Genomic DNA, 20,873 nt, shown 5'->3' with positions numbered 1-20,873 from the left:
AAGAAAGAAACAGTCCCCTAGAAAGCTCAGACCTTAAACAAAAGCTTCGTCAACTTTTTAAATGTGTTCAAGAACTGAGAAAAACCATTTCTAAAGAATCTAAGGAAAATAGAATGAAATCTCACTAAATTTGTAATGTCAGTAAAGAGATAGAAGTTATTGTAAAAAATAGAAATTTTGAAGCTGAAAAGTATTATAAGTAAAATAAAAATTTTACTAGAGGGGCTGTACAGCAGATTTGAGCCGGGAAAAGAAAATTAAGAAACCTTTACCTAGACTGATATGAGAGAAACACTACTAAATCCAGGAAAAGAGGGAACAGTACTATGAAACTTACAGAAATAGAAAGGACTATAAGAGACTACCATGAACAATTGTATGCCAACCAATTAGATAACTGAGGAAATGGACAAATTTCTAATATAAGAAAGTCTGATTCCATTTTTTTGATGTTTGACTACTGAAATCTTTTAAGCCTCACTCCTCTCTCTTCCCCTTATGCCCCAACATCTGATAAAGCTGATAGGAAAGCCCAGGTTCTCTTTCATTTGCCTCTGATGAGATGATTAAACTCAACAAGGGCCCATCTCCTCCAGGTGGGAGCTGTCATCCCAGCATCATTCTCTAACCACCATAAAAACTCCAGGTCAGCTTCCTTCTCCTCTCTCTCAAGCCATTTATCAGACCAGGTTGGGAAGCCTGCCCTGTTCTCTACAGAAAGCCTCTTTATGTAAGTAATAAATCTTTTCATATACTCTTGGGATATTTGTGGTGTTATTGGTCTGAACCGAACTTTAGGTAAGGTCCAGATGAGATGGCTGGATGGCATCACCGACTCAATGGACGTGAGTTTGAACTCCGGGAGTTGGTGATGGACAGGGAGGCCTGGCGTGCTGCGATTCATGGGGTCGCAGAGAGTCGGACATGATTGAGCAACTGAACTGAACTGAATTCTGTTTATGCAGGTGTTCACAACACCTAGAAACACACAAAACTCCTGAAACTGATTCAAGAAGTAATAGATATTTGAATAGAATTATTACAAATAAATGAGGTTGAATTCATAAAAAAAAAACTTTCCACAAAAAAAAGCCACAACCATAAGCTTCACTGGTGAATTTTACCAAATATTTAAAGAATTAATACCAATTCTTTATACCTCTGCTAAAAAAAAAAGAAACACTTTCTATCTCATCCTACGTATCCTTAAAATCAAAACCAGACAAAACATCATAAAAGAAAACTATAGACAAATATCTCTTATCAGATCAGATCAGTCGCTCAGCCGTGTCCGACTCTTTGCGACCCCATGAATCGCAGCACGCCAGGCCTCCCTGTCCATCACCAGCTCTCGGAGTTCACTCAGACTCACGTCCATCGAGTCAGTGATGCCATCCAGCCATCTCATCCTCTGTTGTCGCCTTCTCCTCCTGCCCCCAATCCCTCCCGGCATCAGAGTCTTTCCCAATGAGTCAACTCTTCGCATGAGGTGACCAAAGTACTGGAGTTTCAGCTTTAGCATCATTCCTTCCAAAGACATCCCAGGGCTGATCTCCTTCAGAATGGACTGGTTGGATCTCCTTGCAGTCCAAGGGACTCTCAAGAGTCTTCTCCAACACCACAGTTCAAAAGCATCAATTCTTCGGCGCTCAGCCTGCTTCACAGTCCAACTCTCATATCCATACATGACCACTGGAAAAACCATAGCCTTGACTAGACAGACCTTTGTTGGCAAAGTAATGTCTCTGCTTTTGAATATGCTATCTAGGTTGGTCATAACTTTCCTTCCAAGGAGTAAGCGTCTTTTAATTTCATGGCTGCAGTCACCATCTGTAGTGATTTTGGAGCCCAGAAAAATAAAGTCTGACACTGTTTCCACTGTTTCCCCATCTATTTCCCATGAAGTGGTGAGACTGGATGCCATGATCTTTGTTTTCTGAATGTTGAGCTTTAAGCCAACTTTTTCACTCTCCAATTTCACTTTCATCAAGAGGCTTTTGAGTTCCTCTTCACTTTTTGCCATAAAGGTGGTGTCATCTGCATATCTGAGGTGATTGATATTTCTCCCGGCAATCTTGATTCCAGCTTGTGTTTCTTCCAGTCCAGCGTTTCTCATGATGTACTCTGCATATAAGTTAAATAAACAGGGTGACAATATACAGCCTTGACGAACTCTTTTTCCTATTTGGAACCAGTCTGTTGTTCCATGTCCAGTTCTAACTGTTGCTTCCTGACCTGCATACAAATTTCTCAAGAGGCAGATCAGGTGGTCTGGTATTCCCATCTCTTTCAAAATTTTCCACAGTTTATTGTGATCCACACAGTCAAAGGCTTTGGCATAGTCAATAAAGCAGAAATAGATGTTTTTCTGGAACTCTCTTGCTTTTTCTATGATCCAGTGGATGGTGGCAATTTGATCTCTGGTTCCTCTGCCTTTTCTAAAACCAGCTTGAACATCAGGGAGTTCACGGTTCACATATTGCTGAAGCCTGGCTTGGAGAATTTTGAGCATTACTTTACTAGCATGTGAGATGAGTGCAATTGTGTGGTAGTTTGAGCATTCTTTGGCATTGCCTTTCTTTGGGATTGGAATGAAAACTGACCTTTTCTAGTCCTGTGGCCACTGCTGAGTTTTCCAAATTTGCTGGCATATTGAGTGCAGTACTTTCACAGCATCATCTTTCAGGATTTGGAATAGCTCAACTGGAATTCTGTCACCTCCACTAGCTTTGTTCGTAGTGATGCTTTCTAAGGCCCACTTGACTTCACATTCCAGGATGTCTGGCTCTAGGTCAGTGATCACACCATCGTGATTATCTGGGTCATGAAGATCTTTTTTGTACAGTTCTTCTGTGTATTCTTGCCATCTCTTCTTAATATCTTCTGCTTCTGTTAGGTCCATACCATTTCTGTCCTTTACCGAGCTCATCTTTGCATGAAATGTTCCTTTGGTACCTCTGATTTTCTTAAAGAGATCCCTAGTCTTTCCCATTCTGTTTTTTTCCTCTATTTCTTTGCATTGATAGCTGAAGAAGGCTTTCTTATCTCTTCTTGCTATTCTTTGGAACTCTGCATTCAGATGTTTATATCTTTCCTTTTCTCCTTTGCTTTTCGCTTCTCTTCTTTTCATAGAGATGCAAAAATCCTCAGCAAAATAAGTAGGTGAGTCCAGCAACATATAAAAAAGATTATATACCATGATTGAGTGAGATTTGCCCCAGGAATTTTAGGTTGATTTAATCATAAATCAATGTAATAAAACATTAATAGAAGATAGAAAAAAAAACCCATACAGTCATACAGAAAAAACACTTGACAAAATACAACATCTTTTCATGATACAATCACTCAAAACACTAGGAATAAAAGGGAATTTCTGTAACCCAATAAAAAGGCATCTATGAAAAACCAACAACTGACGTTACTTAAAGGTGAAAGAAAGACTGAAAACTTTCCGTGTTAGGATATATTTACCACTTCTTTTCAATACTGTACTTGAGGCCCGGTAATTAGGCAAGGAAGGGAAAATAAAGTCATCCAGATTAGAAAGGAAGAAGTAAAACTATTCGGAGAAGGCAATGGCACCCCACTCTAGTACTCTTGCCTGGAAAGTCCCATGGACAGAGGAGCCTGGTAGGCTGCAGTCCATGGGGTCTCGAGTCGGACAGGACTGAGTGACTTCACTTTCACTTTTCACTTTCATGCATTGGAGAAGGAAATGGCAGCCCACTCCAGTGTTCTTGCCTGGAGAATCCCAGGGACGGGGGAGCCTGGTGGGCTGCCGTCTATGGGGTCGCACAGAGTCGGACACGACTGAAGCGACTTAGCAGCAGCAGCAGTAAAACTATTTCTATCTTCAGACAACATAAACTTGTATGTAGAAATCCTAAGGAATTGACACACACAAAATACTAGCATTGTCTTAGTCCATTCAGGGGCTTCTTTTGTGGCTCAGTGGTAAAGAATCCTCATGCCAACTCAAATTGATCCCTGGGTTAGGAAGATCCCCTGGAAAAGGAAATGGCAACCCACTCCAGTACTCTTACCCAGGAAATCCCAGGGACAGGGGAGCCTGATGGCTCCTGGGTTCCATGGAGTCACAGAGCCAGACACAACTGAGCAACTGAACAACAATCCATTCAGGAACTATAACAAAATAACATAGACTAGGATGACAGAGGATGAGATGGCTGGATGGCATCACTGACTCGATGGACCTGAGTTTGAGTAAACTCTGGGAGTTGGTGATGGACAGAGAGGCCTGGCGTGCTGCGATTCATGGGTCTCAAAGAGTCGGACACGACTGAGCGACTGAACTGAACTGACTGAGGTAGCTTATAAACATTAAACATTATTTCATACAGTTTGGGAGGCTGGAAATCCAAGTTCAGGGTGCTGTCATGGTCTGGTGAGGGCTTGCTTTCAGGTCCCCAATTTTTCATTGAGTCCTCACAGGGGGAAAGGGGCTAGGGATATTTCTGGAGCCGCTTTTATAAGGTACTAATTTCATTCATGAAGTTTCCACTCTCCCAAAGGCCCCACCTACTAATTCCATTGTATTTGGGGGTTAGGATTTCAACCTGAGTTTGGGGTGATGGGCAGACACAAACATTCAGACCAAAGCAAAAACTAATATTAAAGTTATGGGTACAAGATCAATATTCAAAAATTAACTGTCACCTATACACTAGGAATAAAAAATCTGAAACAAACTTAAAAACTAATTCCATTTGCAATAGCATCAAAAGAATAAAATACATAGGAATACATTTGACAGAGGAAGTTTTATAATAAAACTATAAAACATTGTTTAAAGAATTTAGAAAACACCTAAATAAATAGAAAGATACCTTGTGTTCATGAATTAGAATTAATATTGCTATACCAATTCTATGCAATCTCTCTCAAAATCCTAACTGGCTTCTTTGCAGAAATTAACAAGCCAATTTACATGAAAATGCAAAGGGCCCAGAATAGCCAAAACATTCTAGAAGAAAGGACAAAGTTAAAGGACTCACACTTTCTGGTTTCAAAATTTATACAAAGAATTGTTACAAGGTGAACACTCTTTTTTAAAGGTCATTAGGTTAAGAAATAATAATTTTTCCAGTCTCCCCAGAAGCTCTCCTAGGCCCCAGCCCAACTTTACACACTTTTTCACATCACAGTAACAGCCACTTTTATAGTAATTTCTTCTTTCCATATCTTTTGAGCCAGATACATCCAGCTTGAATGTAGAAGTTTATTACTATGCACAATGACAGCAGAAGGTTAAACATGGGAATGACTTTTGAGTAGATAACTATTGTTTCTTTCTTTCATCTCTTTTCCATACATTTTTAAAGAATTATCCTTCCCTCATTTCATGTGGGGCCATCTAGGCTTCTTATCATTGTATGTTTTGTCCCTATGCCCTCTCTAGCTGTAGGGGTGGATAAGATCACAGTAGAAAATCAGAATACTCATTCCACTTGGCCACCATGATTGGCTTTAGAAATGGGCTTGAAACCAATCCAAGTCCATAGAATCTTCCTTAACTTTTGAATATGGAAGCTGGGGGATCTATTTCCTTTTCTAGGATCACAAGTCATAATAAGCCTGTAGAACAAACTCTGCTGACAGCCATCTTTCCCAAATGTATGGAAATTCTGAAGAATGAAGCCACAGAAAAAGTAGAGCCAAAAAGATGAACTGAATGTCTTGACAGATTCCCCTCCCCCTGCCCCCTCCTGGATCAGGCTATGACGGAAGTCAGGCCAACCTCTGAATCATCTCATATTAGTTATATATTGCTCTACGAATTATGCCAAAAGTTAGTAGCTTTAAACTAACATTTACTATCTCACACATGTTCAGATAGGGATCTAGGAGTGACCAACCTGGATGTATCTGGCTCAAAATCTTTCATGAGCTTGTAGTCAAGGTGTCAGCAGGGGCTAAGGTCATTTTAAGGCTGACCAGTGTTATAGAACCTGTCTCCAATATGGCTTACCCACATGGCTGTAGGCTGGAGGCCTCAGCTCCTCACAATGTGGACCTCTCTTCACAACATAGTAGTTGGCTTCCTTCAGGAAAGTAATCTCAGAGAAAGCAAGGGAGAAGCCACCATACCTTTCATGACTTAGCCTCCAAAGTCATATACCTTTAATTTTACTTTATTCTATTAGACAGAAGCCACGCCATGGACTGTAGCCTGCTAGGCTCCTCTGTTCCTGGGATTTTCCAGGCAAGAATACTGGAGTGGGTTGCCATTTCCTTCTCTAGGGGATCTTCCCAATGCAGGAATCAAACCCGGGTCTCCTGCATTGCAGGCAGATTCTTTACCAACTGAGCTATGAGGGAAACCCGTATTAGAAGCAAGTCACTAAATTTGCCCTCAATCAAGAGGAGGGTTTTTAGACTTCAACTTTTTAAGGGAGAAGTATCAAGGAGTTTAAAAACCGGCACACTTGAAGGTATATAAATAAATTCCTCTTTTTGGTTTAATTTGTATTGGATTTACGTCACTGAAAACTCAAAGTCCTGACAACATCTGTATCTCAATCACTCAGAAAGCTTTAGATGTTTTAATCCATTGCTTTTACTCTAGCTGGTTCATCTCTCACGATCTAATGCAATCATAGCAGTGTTACTTTCATTGTCTTACATCTGTATCACCAGTAAGTAACAAAACTGGTCTATAGAAGGCTAGACCATAACATATAGCAGAGGAAACTTACTTTCCAGCAGGTCCAGAGAATGACCTTTCTCATAGTATCTAATATTTAGTGCCATGGAGAGATCTGTTATATTACCTTCTGGTTCATTCTCCAAATCTCAAATTCAGGCATCCTTTTTGTAGAGTAAAATTTGGAAATCAATTTTCAATTAGACAAAGAAAATGCCTTATTAGCACTTGTTCACCTTTAAGGGTTCAACAAGAGAATATTAATGTTGAAGATTCTAAATATCACATTTTTGAAAATTTACGCCAGTAAAGCAAATTGTGCTTTGAATGGAAGGGATCATCAGTTCAGTTCAGTCGCTTAGTCATGTCTGACTCTTTGCAACCCAATGGACTGCAGTTATGGAAGGGACCATAAACCATGAAAAAAATTGTACTTTGAATTACATTTATAAACTAGTTGACTAGAACAATTATTATAAAATTTTAAAACTGATTTTTAAAACATATATCAGTGAATGTTCTTGGTTATAAATAACAGAATCCACTCTAGGTAGCTTAATATAAAAGACTAAATAAAAAATTATCAGATAGTTCACAGAATCTCTGAAGGGTCAAGAATATAAAATCTAGAAATGATCTAGGTGTCTTCAGCACACCATGGGGCTATTGTAGAAAAATGCCACTGGTTTGCCCATTATTCACTTCTTATGTCACTAGGGACCTATGTAGAAGCTGCAACCAAGTTGCCCAAGAACCCAAGAACTCCCTCTCCATGCTTAACAGAAGTTATGAGTCTCTATGAATGGTTGCTGACTCAGGGTGGTTGCCTCTGCCTACAAGTCTAGTGTAAGATCTGTTCACTGGGACCTAGTGCAAATTATTAACTTCTTGGGAGTCTGAGAAGTACAAGTGTTTAGCTTTCTATGCTCTATAGTATAGGAGACAATCTAAAAGGATATTGGAATAGATATCCAAGTAATTCATAAACACAGGGGTTGGAAAAAAAAATTTAAAGGCTTCTATTGAAAAAAAAAAAAAAAAAACTTGTCTCATCTCTTCTACCTAACTCTCCTCAGTATCATTTCTCAGGATCAACTCTTTTCAATTATTTTTGTCTGTTTCTTCTGCGTCCATTTTTCTTGTTTCTTATATTTAATTTTACATATTATCTGTCATCCAAGTATTGTGGGAAGATTCATTCATTCTCCACTTTGCTCATTGCATCCTGTTGTTGTGTTGTTCAGTTACTAAGTTGTGTCAGACTCTTTGTGACCCCATGGACTGCAGCACGACAGACTCCTCTGTCTTCCACTGTCTCCCGGAGTTTGCTCAAATTCAGGTTCATTTAGTCAGTGATGCTATCCAACCTACCAACACAATTATATCACAAACTTTGCTTACATCAATAACCAGAGTTCATATTGTTATGACAATTATTATTTACTGCTGAAATTACTTTTCCTTGTTTAATTTTTAAGGTTTTTTTTAATATGGACCATTTTTAAAGTCTTTATTGAATTTGTTACAATATTGTTTCTATTTTACGTTTTTTGCTTTGTGACCACGAAGCATGTGAAATCTTAACTCCCCAATGAGGGATCAAATGCTCAATCCCTGCATTGAAAGGCAGAGTTGTAACTGGACCACCAGGGAAGTCGCATCCTTATGCAATATTTTGATCCTAGAATTATTTGATTCACGGGGTATTCATATATATGCATATACTCTTATCTGTATTTTTATATACTCCATTAGTTTTTTTATGTTAGTGATTTTAGGTGTTCAAATATTTCAAAGAATGTATTATTTCCATTTTGTTCACTGAAGAACTCCCTTTCAGGACTCTCTACTTAACCGGCCTCAGTGTGGACTGGTTGTTCTTTGTGGGAGAGTTCTCTGAGTCCTTGTGCTTTTTTAGATGTCTCTTGTCCCCCCCCCCCCTTTATTTATAGAGTCAATGAGCATAAAATTTTAAGGCCCTCAGAATTTTTAAGACATTCCTCCATCATTATCTATGTTCTGCCATGCTTTTAAGAAGTTCAATGGAATTCTAATTTTTCTCTCTGGAAACAATTAGAGTTTTCATCTCTTGTGTTCTAAAAATTCACACACAAATGATGTGCTTTGATGTTGAGTTTCTTCTTAATTTTTGATAGGCACTCCATGTATCCTCTTAATCTATAGAATCATGTCCTTCAGTTCTGGGACATTTTCCTGTGTTACCTCTTTTTTAATTTCTTCTCCACCTTTTTCTTCTGGTCTCTCTTTCTAGAAATACTATTAGTTGGATATTAGACATCTTAGACTAATCCTCTTAGTTTCTCATATTTTTCACTTCTATTTCAGAGCTTTTTGTTTTTTAGTGATTTTCTCAATGCACTAATAAAACTCTTTTGTGGCAAGCACATTTGTAAGTGGCCCCTATCATGTTTTAGGTCATTCCACCAGGAAAACTATTTACTGATATTCAAGTGTTTTTCTACATGGTACCCTCCCCTTCAGTGTGGCTGGGTCCTAGAACTTGATTCTAATCGATGGAATGTGACTAGGTGTATAGAATCCATATGATCATCATGTGAGTGTGATGGCATAAAAATGTAGCTCCCATCTTTCTGGGATCTTTTTTCTCTTCCCACTGGTGACTTCAAAGAGACAAGCTGCCATGAATCCTACAACTGTGAGGAAATGAATTTTACAGGCTACTTGAAGGAGCTTAGAATTGGATCCTCCCCCAGTCAAGCTCTGATCAGAACCTAGTTCTGGCTAACACACTTACTGTTGCATTGTGAGATCCTCAGCAGAGGACACAGCTAAATTGTGCCTAGACTCCTGTCCCACAGAAGCTGTGAGTTTAAAAATGTGTGTTTTTTTAAGTCATTGAATTTGTAGTACTTAGTTTTGTAGTATATAAAATTATGTATTTTCCTATGAATTTGGGCTATTTATGTTTATCATTTCTAAAGTCTCTCTTTTGCTTATTATCCTCTCTCTCTCTTAAAGTAACATCCTATTCTTATTTTACGGATGTGGTATCTTTTTCCTTTGCCAATTTATTTCTTGTTCTCTCTATTGTTTCTGTTTAACTCTAGCTTTTTGGTATGTGTGTGTTTAATTTCTAGCTTTCCTAAGATGTTGGTTGATCTTTAGTGGTATTTCATATTTAACAGTGACACTCAAATAAGCTGAGAAGATCTGTATGCGGGAATGGCCATTAAATTGGTATCCTTCACTGCAAAGTAATTTACTAGTGAGGCAACCTTTTCATTGGGGAACTCCCAGATGTCAGTATTTAATAATTTTTTTCTCTGTGGCCATTCAGTTTCCCCAAAGAAGACCCTGTTATATTTTTCTGGACACTACTAGTCTTCTTTGAGGGAGAAAAAGGATGGGTGAGTTCTTTATTTAGCACAAAGTTCAGTTCAGTCTCTCAGTCATGTCCGACTCTTTGGGACCCTATGAACCGCAGCACCCCAGGCCTCCTTGTACATCACCAACTCTTGGAGTCCACACAAACCCATGTCCATCGAGTCAGTGATGCCATCCAACTATCTCATCCTCTGTCATCCCCTTCTCCTCCTGCCCTCAATCTTTCCCAGCATCAGGGTCTTTTCAAATGAGTCAGCTCTTCGCATCAGGTGCTGACAGTATTGGAGTTTCAGCTTCAGCATCAGTCCTTCCAATGAACACCCAGGACTGGCCTCCTTTAGGATGGACGGGTTGGATCTCCTTGCAGTCCAAGGGACTCTCAAGAGTCTTCTCAAACACCACAGTTCAAAAGCATCAATTCTTTGGCGCTCAGGTTTCTTTATAGTCCAACTCTCACATCCATACGTGACACGAAGACCTTCATTTATTTCTTTTCTTTTTAGCTCCATGGCTCTTTTTAGCTCCAGTCTTTAGTTGGTCTAGTTTCCTGAATGCAGAGGTTTCTAGGTTACTTCTTAAAAAAAAATAAATTTTTAAGGGTTAAATTAAGTCAGGTATTCCTGGTGTTCCAATTATCTCTTGTTGCATGAAAAGACACTCTAAAACTTAGGGGCTTTTAAACTTAGTATCTCTCATTGTTCTGTGCATTGACTGAACCCAGGTGTTTGTATGTATGTTCAGTCACAAAGCCATGTCCAACTCTTTGAGACCCCGTGGACTGAAGCATGCCAGGCTTCCCTGTCCTTTACTATCTCCGGGAGTTTGCTCAAACTTATGTTCATTGAGTTGGTGATGTCATCCAACCATCTCATCCTCTGTCTCTCCTTTCTCCTCCTGCCCTCAGTCTTCCCCAGCATCAGGGTCTCGGCCAGCTAAGTGATTCTTAATTGGGATAGAGGTTTCTCATGCTAAAACAGTCAGATTGCACATGGGACTGGGATCATCTGAAGGCTCAACTGGTGTAAATGCCCCAGTGACTGCCTCAGATGTTTGGCAGTAGATGCTGGCTACAGCTAGAAGCTTAGTTTTAAGTGATCCTTTAATGGGTCTTAGGCTTCTATGAACATAGTGGTTAGGCTCCAAGAAAAAAAAAAGGAGAAAGCTGCCAGTTTCCTGAAAACTACACTGTCTGACTCCTACCATCGTCGATTGGTCAAAGCAAACTAGACTTGCCCAGACTCAAGAAAGGGTGTGTCCCTAGCTCTTGATGACAAGAGTGTCAAGTAATTTGTGACCATCTTTAACTTACCACACCTGACTTTCCTGGCTGGGAAGGGACTTAGGGGTTCAGCCCTTCTGCATATGGACTTAGATTCCATCTCCTTGTGTTCAGACCTACAAATTGCTGTGCCATCTCTCTTCTGATGTATCTTGCCTCAGAGCCTTGATTCTCTGAGGATTTTTAATGCAGTTTGAAACTTCTTCCATTGAGATGTCAATGTTCACTCTCCTGTCTGCCACCCATTTCCTAAAAAATTTACTGAAATCACTCAATTGCTATTTTTTTCTTCTTCTTTGTCCTTTTATGGTCATACACTTTTACAGTTTTTACTTTCATTTTAGAGGATCTCCACAAGAAAGAAATGATGTGGTACATTTTTCTGAGTTCAACAAAAAATTATACCCCTTGTTACTTGTTAGCAAGTTGACTTTGCAGAGTGCTTTAAAATTTACAAATGTACTTTTGCATACATCATATTGCTTGATTCTCATTAATTTTGAAAGAAAGGCAGGACAAATATCTAAATTATCTCTATTTTAGAGGTGAACAAGCTGAAATCAGAGACACAAAATGATTTGTACAATGTTGCACATGTGATTTGCTTTCATTTAAATCCTCTAGGGAAATGTTCTGGAATTAAGTCTAAAGGACAAGGGCAAGTCAAAACTTTTTTTTTTTTTTTAATTTGAGGGGGAGGGTGCTATACATGGAGTTCAGAAAAAATAGAATTTGTATAGCACTGAAGCAGTCATGTCACAATCCAGAATTTTTATATAAATGGGTAGCTGTGGTGGGTGGGTCAGGAACCTATTTAGTAATGAAGTAGGAAGATTTTCACGACCTAGCTCAGCTTCCTATTCACGTGATTTTGTTCACTTGATCCACATGCTGGGATGTGAGAATTTTTTCCCACGTCTCTTCACAGGAGCCCATTTTGGCTGTTCTTAGGGTAGTGACTGAGTTTCAAAGAGGAAGACGCTATAATGTCTCCCAGGCATACTACAAAGGAAATATAAGTCAGCAGACAGTTGGATCTGGATCTGGGCCAGGATAACTCGACTCTTCTTGTAGAAGGTGCCATGGGATCTCTAGTGATGGCAGGTGATGGAAGAAGAGGGTCCCCTCAGCTTTATGTCTTGCCTGAAAGATGATAACCATGCTAATAAATTTAGTGCCACATTCTTTACAGTGTGCTCATCCGACCCCTAGAATAAGGCCATAAACCATAATGGGGTCCATGATGCTTTCAATTATTAGACATTCATTTCTGCTCTTCAATTTCTTTCTATGCTGCCCAAATTTGGCTTTATTGATGTGCTTTCTGGAGTCATGGGAGAGGGCAGGAGTGGGAAAAAAAGGTCTACTTTTTAGAAATCTGAGAAAAAGTATATGTTTATCAATATAAAACATAGGCTTTCTAATGGGGGAAAACATAATATTTTGTCATTGTATCCACAATAAATACATAGACATATCATAATGAACAGAGCCTATTTGTAGGCATTCCTAGGTCTTTTCAGAGCCATAGGCTATTTTATATTATCACCACCCTCATTAATAGAAGTATTAAGTTTTTCTTTTAGTAGATAGAAGTTAGGATTTGTATAACTCTATTTCTCAGGCTTTTCTGAGAGCAGGAAGGAATCCAGAAAAGAGTTTATGGGATGTGGCACAGAGCCCCAGAGAGAGGCTGAGTTTGTTAGGAAAAAAGCAAAAAGAAAAGTCAGTGCTAAAAGAAGATACTTTATTTGGGTTTCTTGCCCTGATATTCAACACTGAAAAATTACCTTTCCAGTTCTTTGAAGCAAGGCTGGAAAGGTTAGTTTCATCCCTGCTGGTCTCTCTCTCTACATTTTATTAAACATTTCAACTCTTCCTTGCCTTTCCAGACACACTGTCAAAACTTGAATATCAGATCCATACCACAATCTCACTTCTGATGCTCACTCATGATTCAAGTGAAACTGGGCAGTACTCTCAAAACAGAATTAAAGAACCATTAATGTTAATGAAATACTAAATGTAAGAATTCCAACTCCCCCCAGAAACTGAAGACCCTTTGATATCCTATTCTGAGATCTCGTTGTGCAATAAAATTAAAATTTTCCCATTTACTCTTATCTCTCACCCAGGATTCTGTTTGTGAATGACAATCTTTCATCAGCAAAAAAAAAAAAGAGGTGTACTCAGGGACAAATGAGCAAAAATTACAGAAGAGACTCCAGTCTCTTGGAGAAGATTATCGGCTAGGATTACTCCAAATCTCTTGATGATTCTCTTCTTTTTAACTTTTGGTTGACCAAGAATCTTTCACCTGAAAGACTGGGGTACGGGAGAATAGATGAGAAGAGAAGACAAGATTTTGATTTGTTTTGGAAGTTTCCAGAAGGCCCTCAATGGAGAAGACCAAAATTGGAAGGACATTGGGGTAGAAGGGAAATAGACAAAGGACTGAATAATATCAAGCAATCTGTGGGGATCCTTCAGTAGAAACCTAGTCCATTATTGGAAAGTGAATGGGGAGTTAGTGTTTAATGGGGACTGAATTTCAGTTTAGGAAGGTGAAAAATTTGGGAGATGGATGATGGTGAGAGTTGCACAACAATGTGAATGTACTTAGTGTCACTGAAATGTCCAGTTAAATATGTTTCAAATAGTATGCTTTATGTTGTGTGACTTTTACAATAATTTTTTTTTTTAAGCAAGTGAACCATGTTAGTAGTTGAAGAATGCTGCTGGGAGCTTTGTGTGATGTACCCCACACAGAACACCTGTTGCCATTTCTGCAGTTGTTTCTAGACTCTTGGGGGTGATGAACAGGAGAGGGGAGAGAGGGTGGTGTTGAGGTGCCAGAGAACCAGAAAAAAATTCTTAATTATGGTGCTTACCTCTCTACTTACTCCCCTCAAACAATCTGGGAGAATAATATCCTGAGTTTTGTGTTATTAGCTCATGAAAGCCAATGAAATTAGAGCCAAGCACCCAGGTGGCATAGTGGTAAAGAATGTGCCTGCCAATGAGGAGACCTGAGTTTGATCCCTGGGTTATGAAGATCCCCTGGAGTAGGAAATGGCAACCCACTCCAGCATTCTTGCCTGGAAAATCCCATGGACAGAGGAACCTGGCAGGCTCCAGTCCATGGGGTTGCAGAGTCGGGCACGACTGAGCACAAGCATTGACTAAGTGAAGCGTTCCTAGTTTTGAATATTAATGATGGCCTTTAAATTGCTGTCATTCCCTCAACAATGCTACAAGGGAGATCTTATTCATGTTAATTTAGAACTGAATCTTGTATAGAGTTTGTACACATATTAAGCAAATTGCACAGTCGACAATTGCAAAGTTGACCTTTCTTCAGAAACTGTTTTTATGAAATATTTATGGTAGGCTCCCCTTATGGCTCAATTGGTAAAGAATCCGCTTGCAATGTGGGAGACCTGGGTTCGATCCCTGGGTTGGGAAGATCCCCTGGAGAAGGGATGGCTACCCATTCCAGTATTCTGGCCTAGAGAATTCCATGGACTATATAGTCCATGGGGTCACAAAGAGTCGGACACAACTGAGCGACTTTAACTTCACGTGGTAGGACAAACCTGTGCTTTTATAACCAAAATGGAGGAAAATAAGCACATGAGTTTTCAACTAAACATTGTTACTCAGTTTTAAACTGTGATTTGGGCAAAACAGATTCGAATAATCTAACGTGGATATACATCCTCAATTATGAAGTTAGCTTTGCAAACTGAAAGTTCTCGCTTTGGGGGAGGGGACTGCAGAAGAGGGGTCAGTGGACTGGACCACATGATCACAATGTGGTCATGGCTTTGAGCCCTTGAAGGCCTCGCACGTGACCAGAGAGGTGTAGGGTTGAACTCAGTACATATTTAGGTGATCCTGTGGAACTTGTTTATTTTCAAAAGTACCAGGTTTGACTGATTCATCCAACATGCTTCCCTAGGAGCTAAAAAGCCCTGTTCTCTAGACCCCAAATTGGAGAGAGTGGGTGTATCTAGTGATTGGTAGGTAACGTGATCTGCCTTTTGTAGCAAGCCAGAAGCCAGATGTCCCCTCCCCTTTGATCTGAATAACACTTTAGGCTGCAGACAATAAGATTGGTTTTAAATTTATTGTCTCTTTGATTTCTGCATTCTAATGCTTTTTAAATTCTTTACACAAGACAGGGCTATATATAGGCAACTGGGGTGGTTCAATGGAGGCCAAAAAAATGCCAGTAGCTTTTGAGAAGTGCTGGGCAGAGGCTCGTGCATATTTCTCTGCAAGGAAACAAAGACAACTTACTTGCGGGTAGGAACCTTTTTCTTTTCCAGGCGTTTTACTCCAAAAGTTTCCCACTCCTGGTTCCAGCCAGATTTGTGGAAAAGTTCCTTGCCGAACTCTCCTCTAAGCAAAGCACTAAAGCAGAAGAATCCAGTTTAAGTGACGAAACCTAACATCAGAATGTCTTCCTCCGTGAAGCTCTCTATAACTTTCACTGCAATTAATGATTTATTCCTGTCCTTGGTGGTGGAGCCTGTGTGAGGCTGTCAGCTGAGGCCACGGGCTTGATTTCATTAGTTCTGTTGAGGGTGGAGATGTAAATGATTGAATCCAACTTCACTCCCTCAGAAGGGTTAAATTGTTAAGTATTTGGGAATCTCCTTCAACTAAGTGAGCAATACCGACCAGGTCATCAAATGGGTAAAAATGCTTGGTCCAGTTCCTCCCCACAAATGGATCAAACCACAGAAAACTGCCCCAAGAAGTCTGCCTATTTTAGGAAGAGCACCAACAGGATGGCAGTGAAAGGGGTTCACGTCTCCATATGTTTGCAAAGCAGCTTTGTGATCTTGAGTAAGTCATGGCTTGCCTTCATCTCTATTTTTTGAGCTAAAGGGATGAAGGTGTTCTTAGAAGCCTTATAACTAGTCTGAAGTGAAGGTGAAACCAGGACTGAGATCTCACGGGAGCTGCTCCAGTGCTCTGTCTGCCTGGTAAGACCTGCCCTTGTTGCTCCGCTTGTGAGTCATGAGGACCAGGGCTGGTTTTTTGTCTGTAGGGTGGCTTTGCAAATAGATACAGTCATTACAGCAAAATTCTGATTTTTCTCCCCAAGAATCCTCTGTGAACTTCTCTGCGAAGAAAGGACAAGCCATGCAAGGACTCAGTGAGGTGAGGAATAAGAAAACATCAAATGCTCATTTTCTCTGCCTTCTGAGACTGCAGCTTACCTTTGCAGCGTGGGAGCAGAGTCCCAGAGAATCCCCTTTGTGTAGCACATCCGTCTGATTTTCCAGGCCATCTTCAATCAATTCCTTGGATATCAGGTATTAAGCTAGGAAGCACTTTTTTCCCTCTCCTTTATGGTTATGAAATATGAAGGATAGCCACAGCTGAAGCTTTTAAGCCTGATGGGGATGGCTCCCTAGAGAGGCTCTTACAAACTTAGAGGATAGTCAGGAAGGGCTGTGAGGTTGGAAAAGCACTTCAAAAAAAAAAAATCCTGTGAAGTCAGCAACTACAGGATAATATCCTAACAGGCATACCTGAAGACAGACTCAGGACCAGTCATGGAACTGTTGATGTGGCTGGATTCGCTCATGTTTTAAAGAGAGGGGTCTTTTTTTTTTTTTTTTTTTAAACTTTACATAATTGTATTAGTTTTGCCAAATATCAAAATGAATCCGCCACAGGTATACATGTGTTCCCCATCCTGAACCCTCCTCCCTCCTCCCCCCCCATACCATCTCTCTGGGTTGTCCCCCCCCAAAAAAATAAAAAATAAAACAAATAAAGAGAGGGGTCTTAAAGTGACTGCTTCAAGGTGTCATTTCAGACCTGTCTCTTCTCTACACTTTCATCCTTTCTCAATAAATCTTAGAATTCTTCCTATCTGAATGAAGACTTCCAATATGTTGAATGAATGACTAGCAGGTTCCAACTACATGATCAAATTGCTTTAGATGGCCGGAGAAAGAACAATATCCGAGGCCGTGGGATTTTATCCCAAAGGCTCAGAACCTGTTTTTACTCATTTTCTGAGAGTGAGCCCCAGTTCTTCCCTCTAACTCCCAGTCTGGCAGATAGAATGGGAGAATTGGGTGCTTTCCATGATAGGGTCTGGGCTACAGGTGACACGGTTCCATGAACAGGGAAGCAGGGTGCCACTTTAATTCTGCGTGAGGGAGAGATCACTGCTGGGAACGGAGGTTTACAGTTCAGGATGGTCTGTCCAGTCAGTCCTCGGATTCAAATGCATACAAGATTGCAAAGGAGCCTGGAAATTCTATTCTCAGGCCTTGTCCCAGTCAAAACACGAAGAAGGTAGCTGGGGACACCATTTAAACTGAGATCCCCTGGTGTATGTAGATAGCATGGGGATATTTAAACATTAAATTTAAAGTGTAAAGAATACTCTAGTTCTACTGTCTTACGTGTATAGCAACTTGTTCTTTCTAAAGTGCTGATGTCTGATCCCATTAGATTCTCATCAATCCATGAGGTAGGGAGGTGAATGCACCTTCGGCAGATGGAGAGATCGACATTCTGAAAGGTCCAGTGACTTGCCTGAAGTCACAGTGCAGAGATGTGATAAGAACCCAGCCTTACAAATTAGCCTTGAAGTGAAGTGGCTCAGTTGTGTCCGACTCTTTGCAACCCCATGGACTGTAGCCTATCAGGCTCCTCCGTCCGTGGGATTTTCCAAGCAAGAATACTGGAGTGGGTTGCCTTTTCCTTCTCCAGGGGAACTTCCCAACCCAGGGATCAAACCCAGGTCTCCCGCATTGTAGGCAGACGCTTTACCGCCTGAGCCACAAGGGAAGCCCAGCCTAATTTAGCGCTTTTGAGCATTTTTACCAGTTTATTTTTGCCTCATAGTAGGATCTGTGTTAGCCTCCAAGATTGCCTGGATTGGAATGAAATTGTGGCTTCTGTGCTTTGTTGCCTTTTGGTCCTTTTTAAGATGTCTTATATACACACAGAAAAACACACAACCCAAAGTTAAGTTCATCGGATCATTAGAAAACAAAGAATTACATGACACGGCCAGCACCATGGAGGCTTTCTGCGCTGCCTGGGGAAGCTGTGTAGGTATGAGAAGGATCCTGTGTTTATCTGGGCTCTACTCGGCTGGATGTTCTGCTGTCACTGTTGTGAAATTCTTAATAATTTATGAACAAGGGACCCTATATTTCATTTTGCACTGGGCCTATAAACTATGTTTCTGGTCATGCTCCTACCTAGTCATGCCGCCTCCTCCAAAGTAACCATTATCCTAACTTTGATGGGCTAACTCTTCTGTATAGTTTTATCACCACAGTATGCATATATAAACATTATGGTTTATTTTACTTCTTTCTGAATTTTATATAAATGGAATAATATGGCATATTATTTTGTGTGTATGGCTTCTTTCAGTCAGCCTTGTGTGTGTTTTATCTGTTTTATTTGCAGCTGTCATTCATTCAGTTGTATCATATTCTAACATTAATATATATCACAATATTTCATTATACTTTGGATGGAAATTTGAGCATTTTTTTCCAGTTTTGGCTATTATTAATCAAGCTGCTATAAACATTGTTGTGTATGCATCCGTGTACAAAAATACATTCACTTCTGTGAGCATTTTCCTAATGTGAAATGGCTAGGTCAGAAAGTATGTTTGCTCAGCTGTAGCAGATAATGCCAGACTTTTCCTAGAAGTAGCTTCTCAATTTACATTCTCTAAGAGCATAAGAGAACTTTCTCGCTCTGCATTCTCATCAGCAATGGGTATTACCTATCTTTTAATTCCAACCCTTCTTGTGGTTGTATTAAATCATAGTGATAGCTCATTGTGATTTTAATTTGGATTTCCCTGATCAGTAATGAATTGGAGTATCTTTTCATAAATGTATTGGCCATTTGAATAAACTCATTTGTCTAGTTTCTTACTGATTTTTTTTAATATTTGTTTATTTGGTTGTTTTGGGTCTTGGTTGAGACATGCGGGAGCTTTAGTTGTGCATGTGGGATCTAGTTCCCTGACCAGGGGTGGAACCCAGGCCCCCGGCATTGGGAGTTCAGAGTCTTAGCCACTGGGCCACCAAGGAAGTCCCATTTCTCACTGATTGTTGTATTATAATATTTGGGGTCTTTTCATATGAATTTATTATGGGAGATCATTATATATTTCAGATGGGAGTCCTTTGTCAGAAATATGTACTGCAGATATCTTCTCCTGGTCTATGCCTAAAAAATATTGAAACCGTGGCTTGAATCCATTTCACCTGTCTTCTCTAATCAAGGTAGTTTTAAGACTTGCATGTCCTCTAGGCAGCACATAGTCTAAATAAGATGTTTGTTTGAGTTATTTTTCAGAAATTAGGAGTGAGAGCTCGGAGAAGGCAGTGGCACCCCACTCCAGTACTCTTGCCTGGAAAATCCCATGGGTGGAGGAGCCTGGAAGGCTGCAGTCCATGGGGTCGCTAAGAGTCAGATATGACTGAGCGACTTCACTTTCACTTTTCACTTTCATGCATTGGAGAAGGAAATGGCAACCCACTCCAGTGTTCTTGCCTGGAGAATCCCAGGGATGGGGGAGCCTGGTGGGCTGCCATCTATGAGGTTGCACAGAGTCAGACACGACTGAAGTGACTTAGCAGCAGCAGCAGCAGGAGTGTCAGCTGCATCTAGTTTGACCTGAGCTGGTTAAGATTAGATGGGACGATCTATCCTCCAACTGGGCATGTACTGAGTGTCTGCTTGGTAACCTTTTGCATGTGTAAAGGGCTCTAGCATAGTTACACCTGGGCATAATGATAATTACTACACCTTTTTCTTTCTTTAAAAAAATTTTAAAATATTTATTTATTTGGCCCTGCCAGGTCTTAGTTGAGGCACATGGGATCTAGTTGCCTGGTCAGGGATCAAACCTGGGCCCCCTGCATTAGGAGCACAGTCTTAGCTGCTGGACTACCAGGGAAGTCCTGCCACACCTTTTCCCTGTCACCTTTTCCCATGCTCCCACTGCCCAGATCAACCTGCTTCATTATTAGTTGTTCCATAAATACCTCAGCCCTTTGCCTGCAGGGAGGTGGATTTGAAATTTGTTTTCCCATTTCCTCACTTGGCTGCCTTATGAATAAATCCTGTCTTTGTTGTAAACTTCCATGTCTCAGCGTCTTGGCTTGCTGTGCATGAGAAAGACAAACCTTGTTTGGTAAGAAATTTAGTGAGCCAATCAGGATGTAAGTCCAGATGGTCATTTTGCCTGTGGTCTCTCAGCCCCTTGGTGGTATTGGGACTCTGTGGTTGAGTTTAAGCATCTGCCTGGTCTCTTTGTTCCAGGGACTGTCCTCAGGATTTCCCCAGTGAGGTGTCATTGACCTTGGGTGCTTAGTTTTGTCCTATAGCTGAGAGATGGGTTTTGGGTTTCTGTGTTGGGAAGATGTCTTTGGATGAGTAACTTGGTTAAAAAGCATCTGTGCCTAGATTATTGTTGTGATCCCCATCAGACTGTGGGTTGGAGGGACTTTGGTAGTTGACATAAAAGGTTACAGCTGCTGAGGTACTCTG

At 40.4% G+C, this 20,873-nt stretch overlaps 1 long non-coding RNA gene across 1 annotated transcript; it reads left to right on the top strand.

The window, feature by feature from the left end:
• Positions 1 to 631: 631 nt before the first annotated feature.
• LOC129621171 (uncharacterized) lies at positions 632 to 19,254 on the top strand. The gene is made up of 3 exons (XR_008699032.1): positions 632 to 730; positions 16,429 to 16,639; positions 18,296 to 19,254. It is a non-coding gene; the product is annotated as an uncharacterized LOC129621171 (long non-coding RNA).
• The last annotated feature ends 1,619 nt before the right edge of the window (positions 19,255 to 20,873 follow it).

This window comes from Bubalus kerabau, chromosome 10 (assembly GCF_029407905.1).
Source record: "Bubalus kerabau isolate K-KA32 ecotype Philippines breed swamp buffalo chromosome 10, PCC_UOA_SB_1v2, whole genome shotgun sequence".
NCBI classification, from domain to species: domain Eukaryota; kingdom Metazoa; phylum Chordata; class Mammalia; order Artiodactyla; family Bovidae; genus Bubalus; species Bubalus kerabau.
The sequence above is the reverse complement of the archived record's forward strand: the minus strand, read 5'-3'. Positions and strand labels throughout refer to the sequence as shown.